This window comes from Amblyomma mixtum, chromosome 4 (assembly GCF_055824585.1).
Source record: "Amblyomma mixtum isolate Tamu chromosome 4, ASM5582458v1, whole genome shotgun sequence".
Classification (NCBI taxonomy): Eukaryota; Metazoa; Arthropoda; class Arachnida; order Ixodida; family Ixodidae; genus Amblyomma; species Amblyomma mixtum.
Genome location: NC_143015.1, coordinates 81639376 through 81651851, shown reverse-complemented (window position 1 = coordinate 81651851; position 12476 = coordinate 81639376).

Below are 12476 nucleotides of genomic sequence, written 5' to 3'. Positions count from 1 at the left end.
GTCGGATAGAAAAAGCATAACCTCTTAGCTACACATTTGTGGATCTCGTGACGTGAATAACGATGTACTAAGTATTGAACAGCTAATTTCACAATTGTTAACGAGCTTTAAATACAGTCTTCAATAATTCTACGCATGTTTTTGGCTTATTTCCAGAAATGTTAGCTTGCAGATAACGATGTTTCAAATGAAGCTCCTATTTTTCAAACACAACGCAAGAACGTGAGGAGAAACCGGAGATATTTTGGATTTACCAGTGTTTTTCGCAGTCTGGTTTATTTCGGTTATGATTGACAACTGCGGAATACGGGAATGCTGTCCTTCTTTCTACCTCATAGTCAAGTGAACCATGTTGCTAAAAGAAATCATTCAGCCATGTACCGGTATTAGTGGCATTATATGCAAAATTGGAAAGTTGATTCCTCATTTACTTATTCTTGGAACGAACTTTCCGTGTTCACTTTAAACCTTTAATTACTAAAAGGACGAAGGAAATGTTCAATTATAATTGAACTGGGCTTAAGAAATGCAGCTCCACAGATTTTCGGCGTTCTAGCAGAGGATGTTCGCTCCCCACTAGACACCATAATGTCTTGGATGCATGAACATTAATATGAGAGCGCAAAATTTACTTCTAATTCTTGCCTAGACTGAGAGCAGAAACGACAGGACAGGACTGAGCGCTGTCAGTTCACAGGTCTGAGAGCAGTAAAGACAGATGTTTTTTTTTTCTGGTTTTAACTTCACACGCTTCACGTTATTTATCCTGCGTTTAATCAGAGTTCCTTATTTATTTATTTCAAAATACTGCAGGCCTATCCGGCCCAAGCAGGGGGGGGGGGGGGGGCATACAACATAATAATCACACACAAAAAAACGAAAATACAACACACAGCATCATTCGGTGATAGCAAGGGGAAGGAAAAAAACAACAATAAGAAATACAAAATGAGGCAACTTAACGAAATATATATTCGTCCAATGCGTTGCTAAAATTGCTATTTTGGTTACCACCTTTCTAACCGTCTCCTGGAATATTTTAGAATGGCAGAATACCTTTATGGTCACACTGCAGCTTTCGCAGACATGGCTACTGCTGGCAGATCACGTTTGCTGGTATCTGTGATAAACGCAAAACGTCTCATTTTAATACCATTTGAACACCATCGTAGTGCTTAAAAGTTCATTTTATAAAATATATGCATCCCAATTAAAGCTGTGAGGTTTATAGTAACTGTCCACCTTCTGCGAGACGGGTACACGTGTACATTGCTTGGATTGCAGGTGACGACTTTTCCAAAAAAAGCCACATTCCTGGTGAGAAAAACTAGTTTCAGTTTGTTCTGTTGTTTTTCGCATTCCAGGGACATGATAATCGTTTGTTTAGGCGAGAAGCTGTCGCTTCGCGCAAACAAAACATGGCCAATAAAATATCGGACAGAGCCATTTTAATATTGGCGACATGGCGGACTCTCAAGCCGGTCCTTTTCTTAACAAGTAAGTTAAAAAATATTATTATATACGTAGATGTTGCGTCGAGCAAATCTACTCAGTTGCATTAGACCAGAAAACATTAAAAATATTACTGTCGCACTCCAGATTTTAAGGAGTTCTGTTCGTTAAAAAGGTGTCAGTGTAGGTAAGCGGCAGCCAGCTAACACTTTTGGATTGCCAATGATTGAACTGTTAGCAACGTAGGGCGTCGTGTTCTGTCAGGTTTAGCTGTTATATCATGAGGTAAATGAGGGGAATTGCTTAGTTTATTATTCTTGAGATAAAGAGCTGAATGTTTTGCCCTGTCCCGTGTTTTTATTACAATTCCGTGTTTCCTCCACGTAGTACTGCCGACTGCCACAACTATAGCATGTATATTGTGTTGAAATGAACAAAAAACGTAAATTACTGCAGTATGAGTCCACTTGAGTCCACTTCTTGGTGCGTGTGATCAAGCTTGGCTATTCAGATTTGCTTAGGCTGGCTAACAGCATTCAGCAGCAGAATGAATGGTGATGTAAATTAACGTCCAATGTAGACGCGGACACCATTACCTATCATACTACTGCCTAGCTGCAGAGAATTGGCTTCACAGCAGTCTTAACCACACAGGAGCTGATTGCTGGCTGCACATGTGACGTTCTCGGCCGAGAACGGTAACCGTCGCCACCGCTGGTCTTCAAACAGGACGAACTAAACTAACAGGAACGCGTCAAGCCAAGGTTGTGCATAACAAGCGATGTTGGCTGCCACGTGTGCTCAATGCAATTCGTGTCCAGGGAAAAGCCACGCGTGGTGCCCCCTCTCGGTCGCGCCGCTGTTTTGGGCCGCACAAGCGAATGGGTTGGTTTAAATCTTTTAGCACTGGTGGGGCGAAACATTGACACTGCTCTTTTCTTCTATAATTTATCGCTGAAGACACCTTGAATATGCAAATATATGCATATCTTCTTAATTGAAGCTAAAAAACGGCAAAATTTTTCCGTAACTTTCCCGTGCGGAGCGAAAATAATTATTTGTGACTGTAATTCGTCTAAAAAAAGTAAAAATCAGCTGTAACATAAAAACACGTACTTCCTCGTCACACAAAAGTATGTGTGCGCATTTCGCCTGAGTCACAAGTACTACTGCTTCCGAAGCAGGGAATTGGCTCCGGTCTCTCATACTCTGTAATATTGTGACGAAGACGAAGCTGGCAGGGGTGCGGGACGGAGCGCTCGCGCTAGGCCAGCGGCAATTAAATCATCTCATGTTCATGGTTCACCACGTCTTATTCTTCGGCTGGCCGCCACGTTACATTTGGTGTGAGGTGCTGGGGTCCCTTCATCGCCATCCTGGTCACGCAGCTTCGGCGTCCTGCGCCTGCCGTGGACGTCGGCCGTGAGTACCTGATCCGCCCCGTACGGCCGTGCCCCAGCCCGCCCGACCTGAACCGACCTCGCCGCTCACCCCTGCCCCGTTCCCCGCCCAGAACACAAGACACGACGACCCGAGACCCAACCGACCCAAGACCCGACCGACCCAAGACCCTGTCCCCACATAAGGGCACCGCCCCCCTGCCCCTGCCGTTCGGTGCGTCCAAAGAGCTCGGCCGTCAGCTCCTGGCACCCTACGGCCCGCATGCTTCGTGGACCAGGACTAATTCTCTCATCTTTCATCGTGGCGGCCAGCACTGCACCATCTTCTACATACTGTTCAACCCTCCACTCAAGACCATCGCCATTTCGCGCGTCTGTTCGTCATCCATCGGGACGATCGCTCGGTGGCCCCGGGTAGTGTGACGAAGACGAAGCTGGCAGTGGCGCGGGACGGAGCGCTCTCGCTAGGCCAACGGCCATTAAATAATCTCTTGTTCATGGTTCATTACGCCTCATTCTTCGGCTGGCCGCCACGTTACAATATAACTGCGCCGCTAAACGCGCGACCGCTGGAAGCGAAAGGAAACCATTAATTAGTGCGACACTTTAGTTGCGACGTTTGCGACGTATCAGTGGATTGTGCAGTGCGCTTTTAACTAAGCGGCGCGAAAATGATTTGCAAAAATGCTTCCAGTGCTCGCGCTTCCGAGCTGAAATTTTATACCGACACTGACGAGGCTGAGAGGTTCAGCAAGGAAAGCTAGACTGGCATGCACTTGAGGCTGTAAACTGGACTTCTGTCAGTTCTGAAGTGTTAATTGGTTTCTTCATAGAAGGTTGCAGCTCAGTACTACACCAGGGTGGCCAAATATTGTTCTGGTGATGGAGTGCGTTGTCGGTTCTGGTAACTAGGTTCAGGTGGCACCCCAGGCCTGCAAAGGGGAAAGCAGCTGATGAGGACCAAGTAACAGCAGATCTCTTGAAGGATGGAGTGGTGGTTGTGTTATAAATACTAGTGACTCTGTATACGAAATTCCTTATGACTTAGAGCGTACCAAAAACTCTGAGAATAACATTATCTCAATTCATAAGAAAGGAGACGTCAAAGACTGGAAAAATTACAGACCGATCAGCTGAGTGTCTGTGGCCTACAAGGTATTTACTAAGGTATTCGCAAATAGAATCAGGATAACCTTAGACTTCAGGCCGGCTTTCGTAAAGTATGCTCGACAATAAATCATGTACACGCTATCAATCAGGTGATAGAGAAATGCGTAGAATATAACCAACCCCTACATATAGCGTTCATTGATTACGAGAAAACATTTCACTCTGCTGAAACGTCAGCATTCAAGCCGGCATTGCGGAATCACTTTGTAGAATAGTCTTATGTGAAAATACTGGAAGATATCCATAGCGACTGCATGGCTACCATAGTATTTCATCAATTCAGCAATAAAATTTTAATAAGGAAGGGTGTCAGGCATGGAGGCACGATCTCACCAATGCTATTTAGCGCCTGTTTACAGGAGGTGTTCCAAAGCCTGGATTGGGAACAGCGGGTGATAACAGTTAAAGGAGAATGGCTAAGTAATACCTAAGTAATCTGTCATTCGCTAATGACATTCTCTGTACAGTAACTCAGGAGATGAACTGCAAAGCATGATGAATGAGCCAGACAGTCAGAGCAGAACGGTGGGTCTTAAAATTAACATGCAGAAAACCAAAGTGATGTTCAACAGCCTCCCAAGAAAACAGCAGTTGACAAATGATAGCGAGGTGCCGGAAGTGGTATGGGAATACTTTTAGTTAAGGCAGGCGGTGGGTGCTGATCCGGGTCATGAGAGGGAAATAACTAAAAGAATAAAAATGGGGTGTAGTGCATATAGCAGGCTATCTCAGATAATGAGTCGGTGTTTACCAGTATCCCTCAAGAGGAAAGTATATAACAGCCATATCTTACCGGTACTCACCTGCCTAAACCAGGCGTTTTCACTGGCTTAAACATGGAGGCTAACGAATAGGATTCAGCATCAGTTAAGTACATTGCAGCGAGATATGGAAAGAAAATGATCGGTGTAACGTTAACAGACCGCAAGCGGGAAGAGCGCGAGGGCCCCAGAGCGGATTAATGGCATCCTGGTCGAAATCAAGAGGAAGAAATGGGCTTGGGCAGGGCATGTAATGCGAAGGCAAGATAACCGCTGGTCTTTAAGGGTAACAGAGTGGATTCCAAGAGAAGGCAAGCGGAGTAGGGTGCGCCAGAAAGTTAGGTGTGCGGATGAGATCAAGAAGTTTGAGGGGATACCATGGCTCCAGCTGGCAAAGGACAAGGTTTCTTGGAGAGACATGGGAGAGGCCTTTGCCCTGCAGAGGGCGTAGTCAGGTTGATGATGATGATTATGAGTTCCGCAGAATTGCAACGCGTCGGAAAAAGTGACTATGTTGCCCTTATGTTCTGCAACAAAATGCTTCACCGATAACTCGAATTCCGCTGCAAATTATGCGCCTCCTTATAAGTTGTAAATGTCGCCGGTACAATTTCTGCCTTTCGTACCATCGTGTTTCATTGCGCCAAAATGGACACCGTGTGCAAGCTGCTTGCGACTTGAAATTTTAACATTAATTTCCCCTGCAGCAAATGCGCTCTTGACCGCGGAAGAGACATCAGGATTCCAAGAAAGCGCGAAAGAAGAAATTCTGTCGGAACAAAAGATGGATGCATCAGTCTAGGACGTAGCTCTTTCGTTCTCTTTCGTTCTCTCCTCTGCAGACACTGATTAAAACAACTGCGTTGCTTTGTTTTAATTCAATTAAATATTTCAAACGATCCGCTACTTCAAAGAATTTAATTAACATAGTGGATCTTAGTAATGTTGACATCATACGAAAGAGTAACACGAAATTCGACTTGCAAAATCAATATTTACTTCTAAAATTTGTAGATTTGTCATATTTGATGGATATAAAATTAAAGTGATATGGTTTTAACGTGTTAAACCGAGCAGACTTGAAAAAGCATGTGTTCATTCTTCTCTTTTTTTCCGGCAAGTTCATGTGCACCCAAAAGCGTTTCTTGCTCTTCATCACCCTCTACACTAGGCGGCAACTGGCGTGACGCCGTCTATCCATTAGCTACAGCTGGCGCGGCGCTACTCCTAACTTTCCCGAGCAACCCCCCCCCCCCCCAACCCCCCCCCCCCCCCCCCCCCTCCCCTTAGCGGCAGCTTGTGAGACGCTTCTCCAAACTAACCTGAGCTTACCGGAGCTACTCCGCTCACACGACAAAATTCTGGCCGAGGTTAGTGGGCCTGGAGTAGTGCTTTCGCAGAGAAAGGTTGATCGTATCTAAAAACTGGTATGGCGCAAGAAACGGGGACACAGAAGGCACACAAAACACAGGACTGACGCCTTCTTGTGTGCCTTCTGTGTCCCCGTTTCTTGCGCCATACCAGTTTTTATTTCATCATGAACCAACTCGCCCAAACTAGAGTTTTACTTGATCGTATCTGTTGCCATCTCCATGTAGCGTCACCTGCCGGAGAAATGTCTTTCTTTGTTTTCTTGTTTGGTTTGGTTTATGGGGTTCAACGTCCCAAAGCGACTAAGACGATTAGAGACTCCATAGTGGAGGCCTCCGGAAATTTCGACCACCTGGGGTTCTTTAACGTGCACTGATATTTCACAGTACACGGGCCTCTAGAATTTCGCCTACATCGAAATTCGACCGCTGCGGCCGGGATCGAACCCTCGTCTTGCTTTGAAGGAATAAAATGCAGACCTAGAGCGCCATATAAGGAGCAGTTTGGTCTCGTAGTCCGATTGTTTCTTGCTACTCTCTTTGTGCCGCATATGTATTTGGCCGGATATTTAGGGCAATTCTTTTTTTGCCGGCGATAAAGCACGTCCGGATAGAAATGTATCTCGCTCTGTTTCCCTCCTTTATATAACGGTTTCCGGCGGCAGGAAAGTTCACTAATGTACGTGACAGACCTCACAGCTGGCAGGATAACAGTTCAGAGTCGAGCTACGGGCGCTTTCGTTTCTGCCGTTTTCCAAATAAAAGAGCCGTGCGACGCAAATTTATTGATATTTTATGCTGCAGATGGCGGCCTAAAAGCGTGTACTGCTGAGGATAGGGAACACTTTTCACGTGTCATGACCCAGAAGAGCGTTTTGCAGGCATTTTACGAGGAGAGTCGGTTGCTCTAAACTCGCAAAGCTGAAGCGTAACCGCTACAGAAAATTGTAAAGTCGGCAAACATAGGTTAGTGGTACGCGTCTGCAAATACCATTCTCTAAAGTCAACTGCCAATTAAGAAGCCCACGATCGAGAATGCAAGCGCAGTTTGGAAAGCTCTTGTTTTCGATCTCTCAAAAATATTGATCGACCTGGCAATTCAGCACAGCTCAACACTTTCAAGGATGTTTTTACAATCAAGACCGCGTTCAATTCTCCTTTTCTATGGCCCGAAATGTACTATCCCTATTAAAACTTTGTTATCAGCTCTGCAGCGTATGTGGCCTACTGCTCAGGTTGAAACGAGTAGTTGTGTTATAATCAGACAACGTTATGGCACGTAGCTATTTTTGCAGCAGCCATCCTCTACTAAATTCATTTCCGTTGGTCGTGAGGCTAGGCATGAGTACACAAATGGCTTAATCAGATTACCACATAGGTGACGGAACACTTCCGTGGATATTTGATATATGTCGTACATGGATATTGAGACCGCAGCAGGTATCTTATAGTGAGAGTGGCGTTGTATTCACATTTTCGGGCAATTTTTCTCCGATGTGTGTTTTTCCAGGGGCTGACACCATGTCAAAATCAACTGGCGTGACTGTTCTATTCCTAGTGGCATGGCGTACGTAATGAATTCTTACAATGACTCCAAATTAACAGACATTGCAGGTAGACTTTTATGCAGAATAATAAAGCTAAACTGCATGGAGGGATGATTTTGTTCTGCTTGATGTGCGCAGTGTGCTGTCGACTATGAACTACAATAAACCCAATTTTTATTCTAGCGCCACCTGCAGGTAATTACTGATGATACCACATAGTAAAACTGCAAGTATGTAAAACTGTTAATTTTAATTCACTAAATACTGGTATATTTTTCTGAAGTGGTAACGACCCGCAAGGAATGTTTCCAAATATTCTAGATTTTTTTTTTCAGATTACCGAAGCCAGCGTGAAACAGAGACATCATCTTTACTGGTATTCTCTTTCCTATTAAGTTCTCCTACTATGTCAGTAAATCTTGACAAGGCCCTAAACGTTCTACAGACACGTGTTCGCTTATTCCACTTTCTCTGTAGGGGGTTACTAGGGCAACCAGAATTATCTACAGAGCGTAGAGACGTTAGTTCGCAGTGCATTAAGGTATGGTATGCTGCGGAATGCGTGTTTCAGCGTTCTGAGGCGTCGTATGAGCTATTGGGGGGCGGCATTATCAACATCTCTCAGGATATTTAGGTCACTGGAGGTTGTAAGACATGCTCGACCCTGGCACGGCACAGCGCTATACCCGGAGTTTTTGGAAGGTCCAAAACTCAACGTAATTTACGCTCGGCTTTCTTTAGGCCTGGAACTATATTGAGGCTCCAGCGGGCACCAGGTATGAGGCAGAATATTTTATTACTTCACTGCTTAAATGACCACACCAATCAACTTTTTCAATAATTATTTTAGGGTGTGTGCTCTATTAGCAGAATTGGAGATCGTCCTCCAAACAGTCTAGCGAAGACAAAAATTTTGATTTACAAACTTTAACGCCTAATATAGGCTAAAAAAGTCAGAGATAGGCAGATTCTGAGTGCAACTCATCAGCGATATGCGCCTCTGATCTAGACAGATGCGCCCTGCGCCTTGCAACGTAGTGCTGACGTCACCGCGGGCCCAGACTCGAAGGGCAGGTTGTCTCGCGATCACTTTCGCTTGACTGCAGTGGATAGTATTTAACGGCCACCGTCCCATGGCACCCAATGTCTCCACACTTGGCCCCCTTAGACATATTCCTGGAAGGTACATAAACAAACGAGATTTTCGCTGACGGCTCCGCAAGAATAGAAGACCTAAAGGGGAGGATCACACAGTATGAGCTGCAACTAATAGCTAAGGGACTCAAGAGACCTCAAACCACTTTTCTGCATCGCATTCGCACGGGTTATGCACGTACCCCAGCGTTCCAAGCAGCGCATCTAATCGGCCAAATACTGGAAACGTAATGGCAAAGTCCACCCCTACAAAAGACTGGAGTGAAACCATCCGTTTGCAATAATGGGCGGATTACCTGTTCTGCTATGTTCGCCTCTGCTGTGTTTTTCATGTGGTGCTGGATGTGATGTAGAATACCTTATTAGAATCTTCAAAGAAGCCTGCCACCACTGTCTCGGCCGCCGCCAAACGAAAGTTTGACGGGAGACCAGTGCACACAACCTCTCACATAAGCCCCGCACATTTCCTCGCGGGAAGGTGTCTGCGATTGGTTCCTTCAAGACAGCATGAACACGAAGCACTTTGCTTATTCGCACCTGGTTTACTAGCACAAACATCGCGCATGCAGAAAGGAGGCTTCCCGCCTAAAACTTTATCGGGACCGTGACCCGCGCTCCAGAGGACGATATCAGCAGTTTGTGACTATTGTGGGATTGTGCCATACCGACGTAGAACCCTAAGGTCCCATGTGTGTGCCAAAAATTGCGAATCTAAATTACATTTCGGTGTCTATACGCTGGAGAAATTACTGGAAGAACATATGCAAGGATAATCGCACCATTAGCTAACAACCGGAACCTCACAGCGCTGAGTGGGATGTTTAATTACGACAGCACTCGCATCCCAATTTTATCCATGTTGGCGGGACAAATACGATCCGTCTCAAAGTCTTTACAAGCCCTGCAGTTGTTTTGTGCGCTAGTTTTAGTTCGATCAGTGTACTCTGCGTAAATTAGGCGGTTGCAGGTTTTTTAAAACATAGAAAACAGCTTTAATTTCTTCTGTTATCGACCGTTTTGCACGAGCCCAGAAATTAAGTGGGTTTATTGGCAGCCGTATACTAAATTACAACGCTCAACCTTTAGCTGGGCGCTTCAGGCGTAGACTTTGGCGAAGTTACTTTTTCTCCGTTTGGGTGCAACAGAAACTTGATTCGGCACCTATACGTTGTGAATTTTGAGCATGGGCTCTGTCGGCGAGCTGATTGTTTCTTCCTATGACTACGAAAAATTCCTGTAACCTCTCGATCTTCCCCTCCCTAGATTCAAGGAATAGGACAATTGTGTGGGAACGAAGATTTGTATAATTTTTACTATTCTTTTTATGCATCTATTAGAAGTATCTTCAAAAATTGCTGAAGGAAGAAGCTGGTTATCATTAGAATACCACGAGCATTTTTCTTTGAGAACGAAAAAAATTCTGGTCTAGTCCGTGCTGCCCCTGGATTAACCTTCTGCAGGAATAAATGCGTACTGTGTTTGTGTTTTTTTGTCATGGGTACATCGCGAGTATTTTCACCGAAATGGCCACTAAGAAAACTTTTATGCACTTGTTTTGCAGCGTCAAAGTGATTACTAATGTGGCAGCAACGGTGACAAAACACTTACGTCATGTCTGCTTGAAGCAAATTTCCTGTTCACGGCGTCTTGGCGGGAGTGTTTATTTTTCCTGTTAAAAATCTTCCTCTCCAACAGCATCAGGTGTTCGAGGATAAGTCGGCCAGATGAAGAAATCACTGTGGAAACCAGCGTAGACATAAGCACACACATTTAGTGCGCAGAACGAGACCACCAAACAAACAAAAATCTATGACACACGAGAGAATGAACTCGCACAGGAGAAGCATGTGGAACACGGGGAGACGCATGTGCCAGGGAGGCCATAAACGCGCGATTGAGCGCTGTAGGGAACAAATAACAAAAGGTAACATTACTGGAACCACATAAGACTAAAGACTAAGCATAATACAAAATAAAACTGAATGTTCGAAAAGAAAAAAATAACCAGCCATGTTTTATTCAGTTGAAACGTAATGTACGAGTAAAATTCTTGTAGCCACACCACACTAAAGACAACGCATACCAAAGAATAAAACTTAGCGTTCGAAAGGAAGCAATAACTAACCATTTTTTATTCAATTGAAGCACAATGTAGGAGTAAAATTCCTGGAACCTCATAAAAGGCAACGCATAAGAAGAAATAAAACTGCGCGTTCGAAAAGAAAAATAACCAAATATTTTTCTGTTCAGTTGAAACACAATGTACGAGCAAAATTCAATCTTATGTTGTCATTTTCCGCAAGGCGCGGTTGGCCTACCGTCGACAGTCAGAGCGTTGGCCTCCATCCTATATGAGGTCGGAGGTATGAACACAGCCGGCAGAAGGTCTGCTCGAATAATGTTCGCTGTCAGAGCTGGTCATGCGGTTTGTTGCTACTGGTGCGGCAGGAGACAAAAGGACCGTTGCAAAGCCTGCTGAGCTTCTTTTAATACGTCTTGACTACGCTCCGCAATGGACCAGCCAGTAGGACTGGCAGGAGCGCCTCCTTTCTTGTGGCGTTTATCTCATCCGCTTCATGTCAGCACGAGCGTTTTAATACCCTATTTGTATCCTCCCGTGCAATTTTCTTTTTATATTGTGGACGTGTGCAATCCTTGCTTTTCGTTCATATGTTTTCCCGCATCGAAGTTTTGTCTTCTTTAATTATGACCAGTGACCAGTTGTATAATATCAGTCTCCAGTTTCTTCTTTGCTTGGCACAAATCTCACATAAAACGCCACCAAGAACCTTTTTGCTTCACTGTAATAAATACCTTGTTCAAAAAAAAATAAACAAATAATGCCAGTGGTTGGCCAGGGTGTCAGCGTAGCACACAGGAGGCATAGGTTGGAATCTCACTTAAGTCCAATTTTCCTCTACGCATTTTATTTGAGCGCGTTATCAACAGGTGTGGACGGGCAAAAACCGCACGCACAAAATATTTGTGGACAAGGGATCTTAAAGTGTAGCGGTTAAATGCATTCCTTATTTAAAGGTGCACTGAAGAGGAATCTGAACTTGTCTTTTTGCTGCGGGAACTCGATCTACACGTTCCGAGCTTTGTTAGAAACTGCGATGTACTGCCCTGTGTGGCCGATTTCCCCAATTAAATCGAATTAACGTCCGGCTCCCGCCTTTTTTTTTAAATTCTGCCTCGTACGGTGGGCGGAGTCGACCAACGCGTGGAGCGCCTTTCACCCAGTCCCGTGGCGGCTTGCCGCTCTGCCATCGGCGGAGTAATACGTAGTAGTCCGTAGTAGCAAATAGGCCGCGCGTATTATCTATATTATTATTATATATTATTATTATCTATAGCGTATTATATTAGCTATATTATTTTCGAATGAAACTATTTATTCATGAAAACCTAAAAAACAAAATAAAGCGAAAGCAAAGCCGCCACGGGACTGGGGGAAAGGCGCTCCACGCGTTGGTCGACTCCGCCCACCGTACGAGGCAGAATTCAAAAAAAAAAAAAGGCGGGAGCCGGACGTTAATTCGGTTTAATTGGGGAAATCGGCCACACAGGGCAATAAGTCACTGTTTCTAAGAATGCTAGGAACGTGTGGATGGAGCTCCC